Genomic DNA, 14,163 nt, shown 5'->3' on the forward strand with positions numbered 1-14,163 from the left:
ATTAGTTTGTCGTGCCAAACAGAGATTAGTAATAATCAAGTAAGAATTCCAACGTGCTTTGACAAAAACCTTGTTTGTCCTTGCAAATACATTTTGTTATTAGCTGCGGACACGTCGTGAATGACGCTGACTCTGACCGCTACCCCAGGGTACCAACACTCTAATTACCCTGCTGCCGTGGCGAGCAAGCGTTTCTTTCAGCACATGTTGCAACAAACACTTGTCATCAAATAACTCCAGGTAATAACAGGATCGTACGCGATATGATGATACCTTTGAAGAAAGTGTACAAGTCAGAAAGTTACTAATTGTATAGTCTGGAAGTTAATTTAAGGTACCGACGTTTACTACAATATCTGAAACAACTATTGGACCAACTCCAGTCAAAGTTGGTATGAGATTATTAAACTGTCATACATAACTGGATATAACATTTAAAGACAATCGGTGCATGAATAAAAAATCTGACTATTTAGCTATCACTATATTTCATCAACAACCAGACCTGTTCGTCACGGGTGGAACGAGCATTCATTGTAACAGCCATCTGCATAATGCTACCCCTGCGTCACAGGGCCATATGACACAGTTGAACCAATCAACTCAACTCGAAAGGTTGCACGGGAATCACGCACGCACGAATACGGTGTTAGCGTTGGGCGTCTCAAGCAGTTATTTAATAATATTTATCCAATTATTTTTGTATTCTTTTTCAGGTCAGTATATTGACTTGAATGTATCATTCCTTGCCACATTATTATATGTGACTTTACGTCAAGTAAATATGAAGCAATGGTTCGTGGAATACTCTCAATAGAATGGTTGGACAGTGAGATGGGCGGTCTTTACTTCAATGTGATGTGGGCTTTAATTCTTTAAACTGTTTAATTATTGACACCAATATTTGTTAACGTATCTCCAGCCCCAGGTGGATTTGTAAACTGATGTGCAAAAGAAAGTATGCACTTAAAAATGGAATTCGACCAAAACATTCAAACGAAAACGTTACTAGACTGAAAACAGTTGTTGAAACACTGCAAACCTGGGTCCAAAACACAATAACGATACCCGCATCAATCGAATCACCATCACCATCGAATATTATTTTCTTTTTCTTTTTTCATTTTAGCCACATCACATATGGATATATACGTTCTTTTGTACGGCAGTGTATTATGCGCTGACCGCTAAGTTATAATTATACAAATCCTTTTTTGAGTAGATATAAAGGGTTATAACGACACAATTGAGAACAAAACAAATGTTGAGAGTATGAGGTCATGCATGGCTGGTTCACAAGTACAGCTCTTCACAAATCACTGTCGTTCCTCGTTCCAACGCACCTAATACACCCAGTAACCCTAACGACATAAAATCAATTTCTATTTGTAATAGTTTCAAGTTTCAACGCCAGACGTTAGAAGAAAACGTGTAGGTATTTATTGTCGGAGAGTCTCTATTAGTGTTCGTGTTTACATTGCTCCACTCGAGTATTGTTTATTCATCAGAAATTGATACTGCATATTTGAAATGTAAACACAATGACGTGTGGAAGCCTTATATCAAGCTGTATCAGTTTCAACAAACAGCACATTCCCAATCGCCGACATCGGTGTAAGCAAACACGCCTACAGTGTCGCCATCACGTAACGGCATTACAACACTTTATACACCGTGATATAAAGTAAAGATACCTGGATACTTCACGGTGAAGTCTTTATGCACAAAGGAGGAGACAAAGACAAAGAACATGACAGGAGACAGCTGGGGGTGGGGTGTAGGTGTGTGGGGTGGGGTGTGTGGGTGTGGGGGTATGTGTGTTGGAGGTATGAATCATGGGACAACTAGTTAACATTAAAGTGCAAGATGAACGCAAGTACGCCGTGAAGCTAATTAGCGTTGGGAAGTGGAGATTTTATTGCTGAATACACCTCACTTTATGATTAAGTTACATATAGTTATACGTTTTCGCTTTACCCAATGGCAAATACAACGGTTAACGTAACTGTGACATAAAGGCAATTATTTCGCGAAGCACTTTGTACATCACTGCAGCTATCGAATCGGCAAAAGTCCTGTGTATATAAACATACTGGTGCGTGAGTGAGTGAGTGAGTGAGTTGGGTTTACGCCTATTTGAACAGTATTTTATTAACCATCTCGCAATGCAACCTAAACTTGCATTGGAACCCACGCCCGCTTCAGTGCCTCCGCGTATGTACCGACATTTAGTCACAAGATGGCGACTGCAGTGTCCAGCTGTAAGGCAAACAAACACAGCAATACCGCAAAATAAATACAACAAAGATACATGACTTTTGTACAAAACATCATGTTACTAAGGAAGAGAATTTATGGGTGTCAACTTCTTTATTATGAGGAAACAAAACGTTTCGGAATATATGCTTACTCCTTTATAGATTCTCTTCCTTATGGGGCGGTCGGGTAGCCTAGTGGTTAAAGCGTTCGCTCGTCAAGCCGATGACCCGGGTTCGATTCCCGACATGGGTACAATGTGTTAAGCCCATTTCTGGTGTCCCCCGCCGTGATATTGCTGGAATATTGCTAAAAGCGGCGTAAAACCATACTCACTCACTCACTCTCATCCTTATGTGTATCACTTCTAAATGGCATTCAAAGACTTGATCATCTTACTAGTTGCTTATTTCCGACAGACAATCGCTGTGAACTAATCTGTTCCAGGGCATAGCTAATCCAGTGTTTCTTTCTATAAACATTATTCTCCACATAAAACAACTCACGGAGAACCATAATATTGTGAAACGTATAGAAATAACGCAATATATGAGGTGGGCATGGAAGAAACCCCAGTAAGATGGGAAATAGATTTTGAACACTCTGTTGCCTAGCAACGTACGTTTTGCTGACTACAGGAAAACAAAAGGCCGCTGTTAATCACGATATCATCATTAAGTAAGATACAAAATGTTGTTATTACCATGGTAACAGGTAAATTATCTTAACAGGTCATAATTAAATGGTGCTCTTATATATTTTTGTATTTTATTATAATAATTATTTACGAGAATGTTATATTAACCTCTTTCATATGAATATGTATGCAAAATGTATAGAATGTCAGCAAAACATGAACACAACAGTGACTTCAATACATGTCACACGTGCATCAGGAACAGTTACGTAGATGATATATGCTTGTCGTAAGAGGTGACTAACGCGATCGGGTGGTCAGGCTCGCTGACTTGGTTGATGCATGTCATAGATCTCAATGCGTGGATCGATGTTCATGATGTCAATCACTGGATTGTCTGGTCCAGACTCGATTATTTTACAGACCGCCGTCATATAGTTGGAATATTGCTGAGTGCGGGGTTAAAAAACAAACAAAAAAAACAAACATGATAAAGATATTTGTGTAAACTATTTGAAAAAATTATGACATATTCAATATATTTCACCAATGTGTTGTAAAAACATACACACACACACGCGCGCGCGCGCGCATGCACAAACAGACCTGCACACACATACGCACGCACACACACACACGCGCGAACCAACGCACACACACGCACACGCATATACATGCACGCACACACATACACACAAGCAATCGCACGCACACACACACGAACTCACATATACCATCCCAAACCAATAAAAGAACCACATCTCTCTTGGTGCAGAAGATTGGACTAAGAAGTACAAAAGCTGTTTTAGTTGATAAGATCCCTGTATAGGCCTATCAAAAAAAAAGTTTTTAGAATCAGATCAATACGAAACAGCCTACCGGCGTAAGCGAAACAGGTTCTCTATATAACCTACTATGCTATACAAACATGTTCGAGATACCCGTTGATATATGTGTATGCATTGTGGGAGAAATCCTGGTGTCACTCGAACACATCCCTGCTGATGTCTGGATTAAACACCAATATAATGATACAGCTACGGAGGTGTTGGAGCTACACGACAATGTGTGTCTCTGATGGGAGAAATCTTGCCGTCACTCGGAGACGTGAGTGGGCTGATATGCGGGGTGGTTATCACCGCGCCATATCACAGTCAAGTTGACTGTTTACCGCTCTGTGCTGAAGCAAATGTGTTTTATCACGTACAATCCGTTTGCCGGGACGTGTGTTGCTACTTAAGTAACAAACAAGACGAATAAACTTTGACGAGACTCTGGAATTTACACCTGTAACGTATACAACTACCATGTCGGAGATCAAAACAACATAGCTGTATACATGTGGAGTGTCTTCGCTTAGTCGTAGATCTGTGTGGGGTCGTATTCTGTGTAGATCAAATTTCAATCGGTTTTGTTTTTGTTTTGTTTTTTTGTTATTTGTTTTTTTGTGTTGTTTTTTTGCGGGGTGGGGTACTATGTATCAGTGTTAGGTATTGATGTATTGATTAACTGTTGACAAGACACAGCGCAAATAGTAACGGTAACCATGAGGTACACCGGAGTTATGTCCCCTTAAGCAGGACAGTCTTCAATTTACCCACTGGTTAGGGGGAAAGGAAGGATAGAAGGATTTTAAGGACGTTTGATCGCGATGTGTTCATGTTGCCCTTGTGTATTTCTGCAATGATTAGTTGAAAGTAAACGAACTAAACAAATCATAGGCCTTTGACATCTCAGAACATAACAACATAAATGTAACTCTCATCTCATATAATATACAGATGTGTATAATATGCAGAGATGTATTGTTGACATCTGCTGTCATAATGTCTACCTTGCCGCCTCCGTGGTCTTGTGGTAGAGCGTCCGCCCGGAGAGCGGAATGTCCGGGGTTCGATCCCCGGCCGCCTCATACCAAAAGACGTTAAACGATGGTACTTGTTGTTACCCTGTCTGGCGCTCGGCATTAAGGGGCTAAAACAAGGACTGGTCGGCTCGGAGTCAGTATACTGTGTCTGAGTGGGGTATTCATGTTAAACTGCGGCATGGTATCTCAGTGAGCTAGCACTATAAATCAGCATCAGTCCGGACTAGTACAAGCAGCCACACAAACACACACACACACACACACGTGCCTGCACATCCCTATATAAGTGCAATAATCTTGGACGCGACGTTAAACCCAATTTCACCTCACCTCACAATGTCTACCTCATCTAGGTGACACCACAGGATGATTCCCCAAGTCGCTTCCCACATGACAAAACAACCGAAATGATCTGAATCTTTAAGTGCTTCATATTTCACAGCTAGTAATCAGCATCCATTTTTTAGCATATACAAATGATATCATATGAGTGCGTTGCAATCATGCCCGGCTCTCCATGAATAAGTTGAGTTCACGGCGGTGTGAGCATCATTCAAACCTGTCACGGCAGACGACACAACTAATGGGCTCCATAAATTGTAGCCATCTGGGGAATCGAACTAGGTATTAATATGTATTAGGCGCGGCAAGTCAACGCTTTAACTACTTGGCTACCACTACACTGAAATGTTGATCAGATAGTTCACAGTTACCCGTGTAACTCTGCTATCTCCAAAGAGTTCACGATATTTTAGTGTTAGAATGTAGATATCGTAAATATCGACGCACACGCCATGTGTTGGGTACACGTGTGATGTGACTGTTCGACATAGCCAGACATGTCCAACACCTTGCTGCCCGCTTCGGTTCCGCCCTACCCTCGACTTACGTCAGTGTTTCTGCATTTTGCACATTTTCTTCAATAGCTATCGAAATAAAACACTATGATATATATATATATATATATATATATATACTAGATAGTATGTCTGGCATTTAGAATAAATCGCCTATGTCAACGCAGGTCATCCCTTAAAAGCCTTTCAGAGAAATATTTCTCAAAAGTACGCCCGAAAGGTGGAATTGAACCACTCTGACGTCAGCTGCTTGCTTGTACTAGTCCGGATTAATGCCGATTTTATAGTGCTAGCCCACCACTGAGGCACCATGCCGCTGACACAGTGTACTGACTCCGAGCCGACGAGTTCTTGTTTTAGCGGCGCCTTAATGCCGAGCGTCAGGCAGGGTAACATCAAGTACAAACTTTTAACGTCTTTTGGTATGACGCGGCCGGGGATCGAAACCCGAACCTTTCGCTCACGAGGCGGACGGTCTTCAATAAGACCACGAAGGCGGTCCACTGGCTTGTAAGAAGAAAATTCTCAAGGTATTGCTTTTAAATGGTTTGAAAGAACGTGATATTTTATTGTGAAACATAAATTTATGCATAAAACAATAATCTTGACTGGTAATGTAGACCATTATTGCCCATGATGTGGAACGGTTGAAGACAAGCTCATCACAGCGATATCCCGTTCGCGGAGCTCTCTGTCCTACCGAGAGTGTAACGAAGGTGTCACGCGCTCGGAAGAAGCTTAGGTGGAAGAAGGGCATGGGAGACAACTCCGAGTGACTTAGTAATAAGGCTCTGGACAGTCGTTGGGATGATTAAACGCTTTTACTTTGTAGCTACATTTAATTGAGATAGAGTGTTATCAGAGCGTCATCTGTTAAAAAAACAGAGTGGGGACAAAATGGTGAAACACTTTTATACAATCAGATTAATTTGAATTTGACTTAATATGCATTCATTTCTCAGTGTCTAAAGACATACATATATATATATATATATATATATATATATATATACACACATATACATATACATATAGATATATATATATATATATATAATAAAATAATAAAGTCCACGTTAGTCCATCATCTTGAGAGACAGCGAAAGTACTATGTATGAAACTGATATAAAGAAGATGATGGACTAACGTGGACTTTATTATTTTATTATATATTACATGTACACCGAGTGAACATTTACCTCATTTTTGTATATATATATATATATATATATATATATATATATATATATATATATACTTTGACACTTATTACTTAGCTCTTAATATAAGAAAAAGGTAGAAGGCAATGTGCATCTGTTTGAATCATTCTGACACTCTTGCATATATCAATATACAGTAAACTACGTTGATAACGAACACGCTCACAACGAACAGACGGATATAACGAGGTGTTTTTTGTCCCGGCCATTTGCTGTAGATATGCTGTATATATTCTTATAACGAACAACGGTTATAACCAACTAAGACTAGCGGTTCCTTTGAGTTCGTTATAACCGTAGTTTACTGCATAACTTAGAAAAACATCGTAAGACCATGTCATTAAACGTATGTTATTTCTACCGTAGTTTATGATCGTGGAATATTTGTGAATTTTAATTGATGGCCAAAATTGAGTACAATCGCCAGACGCTGAAGAATCGCGCAGGTGTCAGAATTATCGTACGTCCCCACGGTCCCTTGTATGGCGACTTAACTTGGGAAAAACAAAATATTTTATCACTCACTGTCATTAACACTGGATAACTCTAAAGATAAATGTTACGCCGCTCAGGCCACAGTGGCTAAAGTGGAAGCGAGTTGGGAATCATCAGCGATATGTCCGGGTTCGAATCCCAGCAACGAGAAATATTTTAAGAACAGTTGATGAGAGGATATATACAATATCCGGGATAGTGTGACATCCTCGCTTATAAGATTTAACCCGTCACATGAGGTTTATAAATGGTGCATATGTTGAACGCATAGTGTTGGTAACAGTCACTACAAGCGGTAGTCACACGCGATGCTATTTTACTAAACGCGTAAGCCCTTTGCACATTTTCTAAAAAAATGACCTAAAGAAAATGATATTTGGTAGCACAAAATGAGAGAGTATGTCTGGGATTTAGAATGAATCGCCTATGTCGCCGCAGGTCATCCCTTAAAAGCCTTTCAGAGAAATATTTCTCAAAAGTTCGCCCGAAAGGTGGAATTGAACCACTCTGACGTCAGTCGGTTCCGCCCTACTCTCGACTTACGTCAGTGTGTCTGCATTTTGCACATTTTCTCTTATAGTTATCGAAACAAAAAAAACTATGATATATATACATATGATATATCTCTCTCTCTATATATATATAGTAGAGAGTATGTCTGGGATTTAGAATGTATAGCCTTTGTCAATGCAGGTCATCCCATAAAAGGCTTTCAGAGAAATATTTCTCAAAAGTTCGCCCGAAAGGTGGAATTGAACCACTCTGACGTCAGTCAGCTACAGGTTTGAAGCCTGCACCCCAGACCACTGAGGGTCGTTCGGGCAGTAGGCTCAGGTGTTGAGAGGCTTATATCAGTGGAGAGGGCCAGTGATACAATACATGGCCAGGGTTAGTTTACATACAGTCAATACATTTAAAATATTAATTGTTTGTACATCAATAGATTACAATAAAATTCTGAAGTTTACGAAAGCCTATTTTGTTTAGTTTATGGTTAAAATTCAGATTGAAGATGAATTAATTTAACTTATACACAGGTATATATACCGGCTGCTGTGATAACATTGCGAGACACGCTGCGGTTATATAACTGCTGCGTCACTGGGACACACAGGTCGTGAGTTGAATATAGTATCAGTAGCAACTCGGCTGTCTTGTGTGTCTAGCCACTAGACGGACATAACGAAGTGTTTTTTGTCCCGGCCATTTGCTGTAGATATGCTGTATATATTCTTATAACGTAGTACGGTTATAACGAACTAAGATTAGTGGTTCCTTTGAGTTCGTTATAACCGTAGTTTACTGTATAACTTAGAATTACATCGTAAGAGCATGTCATTAAAAGTATGCTATTCCTACCGTAGTTTATGATCGTGGAATATTTGTGAATTTTAATTGATGGCTAAAATTGACTACAATCACCAGACGCTGAAGCGATGGTGTAAATCCTGCTGGAGAATCGCGCAGGCAGAAGAAGTATCGTAAATCCCCACGGTCCCTTGTAAGGTGGCTTAACAATTGGTTGCTGGTGATCTACAGCCCGTTTTTACTATGTATTGTCGATCCATAGGGTATTCTTTTAAATGTTCTCAACTAATTTTAATTTGAGACTGTGATAATCTTGTGACGTACTGTCCATCGATGACAGGTTTTTATTAGTCAAAATCTATGTATTATTAATGTTATCGTCACGATATGGCTGAATTATTGTCGATGTGATGTTAATGTTTAACTCACTCACCCACTTGGAAAAACAACATATTTTATCACACACTGTCATTAATACTGGATGACGCTAAAAATCAAGTCCACGCCGCTCAGGCCACAGTGGCTAAAGTGGAAGCGAGTTGGGAATCATCGGCGATATGTCCGGGTTCGAATCCCAGCAACGAGAAATATTTTAAGAACAGTTAATGAGAGGATATATACAATATCCGGGATAGTGTGACATCCTCGCTTATAAGATTTAACCCGTCACATGAGGTTTATAAATGGTGCATATGTTGAACGCATAGTGTTGGTCACTACAAGCGGTAGTGACACGCATTGCTATTTTACTAAACGCGTAAGTTCTTTGCACATTTTCTAAAAATGACCTAAAGAAAATGATATTTAGTTGCACAAAATGAGAGAGTATAGTATGTCTGGGACTTAGACTGTATAGCCTTTGTCAACGCAGGTCATCCCTTAAAAGCCTTTCAGAGAAATATTTCTCAAAAGTTCGCCCGAAAGGTGGAATTGAACCACTCTGACGTCAGTCAGCTACAGGTTTGAAGCCTGCACCCCAGACCACTGAGGGTCGTTCGGGCAGTAGGTTCAGGTGTTGAGAGGCTTATATCAGTGGAGAGGGCCAGTGATACAATACATGGCCAGGGTTAGTTTACATACAGTCAATACATTTAAAATATTAATTGTTTACACATAATCAATGTAATACTAAAAACTCTATTTGATAAAAGCCGTTTCTATTCAGGTTATGGTTACTAAATTGAAACTATTGTTATATAAATCAACTTCTTCCATAAATATATACCGTGCTGACATTGCGATAATTTTGCCAGATACGGCAGTGGTATCACTGCAGGATGACAGGGGCATATCAGATAGGTCGAGATGTGAATACAGTAGTATCAGTTTTATTCAGAATGATTACTGTAAATATACAACGTCAAAACCAGAGAATGACCAGTCTGGATTATCCGCCGAAATAGATTCCTGGGCGACAAAGGCAAAATAGCAGTGAAAATTTTGTGAATGGATCACTGAAAATCAGTGATAACGCCAGTTGTTCGCGAAAAGGGTAGGTAAGTCCTGCCACAATAATAGTATGATGAGATAATAATGTACCGGCTAAACCATGTCAGAGATCGCATCATTGTTCAACTAACACCTGTTCGGACAAAGCATTTAATTCAGAAAATCATATATGCTAATAATAATTTATAACGCTTCAAAATATTTCTCCACTGTTCAGCCACCAGTGGTTAAAGTGGATGCGAGTTGGGAATTAGCTAAATGTCAGGGTTCGAATTCTAGCAACGAGAAATATTTTAAGAATAGTTAATAAGAGGATGTATACATCTCCGGGATAGTGTGGCATCACCGCTAATGAGAGTTAACCCGTCACATGAGGTTTATAAATGGTGCTTATGTTGAACGCATAGTATTGGTGACAGTCACTACAAGCGGCAGTCCCACGCGATGCTCGGTTTCGCTTAACGCGTAAAAACAATGCAGAATTTCTTTAAAAAGACCAAAAGAAAATGATATTTAGAATCGAATCGAATGTCAGCAGAACATCTGTGCAGTGAGTTAGATCAGGTCATCCCATAAAACCCTTTTAGAGAAGTATTCTCAAAAGATCGTCCGAAAGGTGGAATTGAACCACTCCGACGTCAGTCAGCTACAGGTTTGAAGCCCGCACCCCAATCCACTGAGGGTCGTTCGTTATATTATTTTTAAAAAATATTTTATGTGCTGAGTCGAGGGTGGCATACGTGAGCTTTTGTCAATCACCTGATGGGTGATCAAGTAGACATTCCCCGTTCAAACCAACATTTAATAATACTTGTTTAGTAGATTCTTGTATTGTGTACATTTGTACTGTGTTTTAAGTGCTTTGCAGAGGGCTCAGTAGGTGCATATTAAATTTGGCTTTCAGACATGTTCTTAATAGATCTAATCTAATACAAAAATAATCATGTTTAAACAAAAGGAAATTTTAGTGTGTGAGTGTGATTGGATTAATGAGGCTCTGGACCGTTCTGTCACAGCCCCTACGATTCTTACTTGATAAACACACTCTGGGGGTAGTTAGGGTAACTGTTGCTTCAAATAGTATTTCAGTTACATGATGGCGTCAGAAAGTCAGAAGTGATGCAGATTGTTCACGTGTACCACTTTAGTGAAACCCAGAAGCTCGGGTATGATGATGACAAACCAAGAAACATAATTGGGGATTATCTACTATTCGAACCCACGAGCACAGGCTACTGGTGCGCCTAAGGGACGCAGCTCTGCACATTGAATTGGGAGCAAAAGACGACCGGCCCACCAGTGGCCCAAAGGGAATGCTATAATCTATCCACTGTTGACTATAAAGATTATTATTGTCAAACACTATCAGCACATCACTGTATTTTGTCCTTTGTCCTTTGTATTATGTCCTCCCCTTTGGTCTTTGTATCATGTCATCCCCTTTGGCCTTTGTATTATGTCCTTTGGTCTTTGTATCATGTCATCCCCTTTGGCCTTTGTATCATGTCATCCCTTTTGGCCTTTGTATTATGTCCTTTGGTCTTTGTATCATGTCATCCCCTTTGGCCTTTGTATTATGCCCTTTGGTCTTTGTATCATGTCATCCCCTTTGGCCTTAGTATGATGTCCTTTGGCCTTTGTATCATGTCCTTTGGTCTTTGTATCATGTCATCCCCTTTGGCCTTTGTATTATATACTTTGTATTATGTCATCCCCTTTGGCCTTTGTATCATGTCCTTTGGTCTTTGTATCATGTCCTTTGGTCTTTGTATCATGTCATCCCCTTTGGCCTTTGTATTATGTCCTTTGTATCATGTCATCCTCCCCTTTGGCCTTTGAATTATGTCCTTTGGTCTTTGTATCATGTCATCCCCTTTGGCCTTTGTATTATGTCCTTTGGTCTTTGTATCATGTCACCCCCTTTGGCCTTAGTATGATGTCCTTTGGTCTTTGTATCATGTCCTTTGGTCTTTGTATCATGTCACCCCCTTTGGCCTTTGTATTATGTCATTTGTATCATGTCATCCCCTTTGGCCTTTGTATTATGTCCTTTGTATCATGTCATCCTCCCCTTTGGCCTTTGAATTATGTTCTTTGGTCTTTGTATCATGTCATCCCCTTTGGCCTTTGTATTATGTCCTTTGGTCTTTGTATCATGTCATTCCCTTTGGCCTTAGTATGATGTCCTTTGGTCTTTGTATCATGTCCTTTGGTCTTTGTATCATGTCATCTCCTTTGGCCTTTGTATTATGTCATTTGTATCATGTCATCCCCTTTGGCCTTTGTATTATGTCATTTGTATCATGTCATCCCCTTTGGCCTTTGTATTATGTCCTTTGTATCATGTCATCCTCCCCTTTGGCCTTTGAATTATGTTCTTTGGTCTTTGTATCATGTCATCCCCTTTGGCCTTTGTATTATGTCCTTTGGTCTTTGTATCATGTCATTCCCTTTGGCCTTAGTATGATGTCCTTTGGTCTTTGTATCATGTCCTTTGGTCTTTGTATCATGTCATCTCCTTTGGCCTTTGTATTATGTCATTTGTATCATGTCATCCCCTTTGGCCTTTGTATTATGTCCTTTGTATCATGTCATCTCCTTTGGCCTTTGTATTATGTCATTTGTATCATGTCATCTCCTTTGGCCTTTGTATTATGTCATTTGTATCATGTCATCCCCTTTGGCCTTTGTATTATGTCATTTGTATCATGTCATCCCCTTTGGCCTTTGTATTATGTCCTTTGTGTTATGTCATTCCCTTGGCATTTGTATTATGTCCTTTTAAGTCTGATACCCGGATGTGCAACCTGTCTTGTACATGATTTGTATTTTTTCTTTATTTTTGCTGATTATGTGAATATTTAACTAATATGTTAGGCTCAGCGTCGGTGCATATGCACTAAAGTGCATCATGAAGACTAAAGTCTCGGTCACGTTATTCCTGCCTATTTCCAGATGTCCCACTGACCATTAGTAACCATGCTTTAGTCGTGCTCTCAAGATTACACAGTTTGAAAGAGCGGTCTGCTCCAAAGGTACATGTACAGTCGAAACAATATTCAGATGATTCACGCAATCATGGGATAAGATTTAATTTATCGCAAGATTGCAGGTAACGTACTCGGAGCGTGTATAGTGCTGTCACGACAACAGCGATGCTCCCTTAAGTTACAACGTGTTATAAGAGCATTCCCACAGGGCATGGAGGACGGTGCATGTATATCTCAATGAAACTGCTGAATTGATTGTCTGTGGTTCAATGAATAACAGCTATCGATGAAAAAAAAACTGCAACAATTACCATTTACCATTAACTGTCATCATTATGTATGTTTTAAAACACAACGCAGATCTAAAATTAACAACTATATCGATCAATGAAGTTAAAATATCCCGAAGCTAACAAGAAGATTCCAGTGCATACGATTTCAAAAGGACAAAGTTGATGGGTACATGACACGATCAATGAAATCATGTTGAAACAGTATCGTTAATTCAAACGAAACCCATGACATGTATGACATGTACACGCGCACCTGCATCTCACGACTAGACCATGCTTCTACCACACAGTGCAAAATACGTCAATCAAACAAATATTCCCAAATCATTTAAAATCCTCTATCACTTCAACCTCGTGTTCTTCAACAATAAATATTTGATAAAGGGGCGTATAATAGTTTCAACCTTTCTGTAACAGTGGCCAGTACTGTGGTGTTTACCGTGACGGCAACTGTCGCGGGGATAACGGCACCTCAGTGCTCACTCACGTTTGCCATCACGCCACTGTCGCCGTCAAGATAATAGGCTTATTCATACTTGATAAAGTAAATATTTGCCGTATTGGGAACCGCACTAATCTATATGGGAGCCTGATCCATAGTGTTAAAACACTGCCCCGATATTCCATAGTGAGAAGATCACAGTTTAATAATGGTGACTGTATGGTGACCACGTGTACTGGTTGTCACTCACTGTCTGTATTGTTGTGAACCATAATGAGTGTCTGGAACACATATATATGTGGTCTGGCTATGATATTTATGATAGATTGGTTATATCGGTCATTGTCTT

The 14,163-nt window shown here is 39.7% G+C and overlaps 1 protein-coding gene and 3 non-coding genes across 4 annotated transcripts in view; all 4 read right to left on the reverse strand.

Annotated features, from left to right (window-relative positions):
- The window catches only part of LOC124143765 (doublecortin domain-containing protein 2-like), a 136,348-nt gene that overhangs the window by 94,536 nt on the left and 27,649 nt on the right, over window positions 1–14,163 (reverse strand). The window lies entirely within an intron of this gene.
- Trnastop-uca lies at window positions 8,069–8,155 on the reverse strand. The gene has a single exon. It is a non-coding gene; the product is annotated as a tRNA-Sec (tRNA).
- Window positions 9,555–9,641, reverse strand: Trnastop-uca. Its single transcript has one exon. It is a non-coding gene; the product is annotated as a tRNA-Sec (tRNA).
- Window positions 10,699–10,782, reverse strand: Trnastop-uca. Its single transcript has one exon. It is a non-coding gene; the product is annotated as a tRNA-Sec (tRNA).

Source organism: Haliotis rufescens, unplaced genomic scaffold (genome assembly GCF_023055435.1).
Source record: "Haliotis rufescens isolate VD_foot unplaced genomic scaffold, xgHalRufe1.0.p SCAF_1, whole genome shotgun sequence".
In the NCBI taxonomy this organism is placed as follows: domain Eukaryota; kingdom Metazoa; phylum Mollusca; class Gastropoda; order Lepetellida; family Haliotidae; genus Haliotis; species Haliotis rufescens.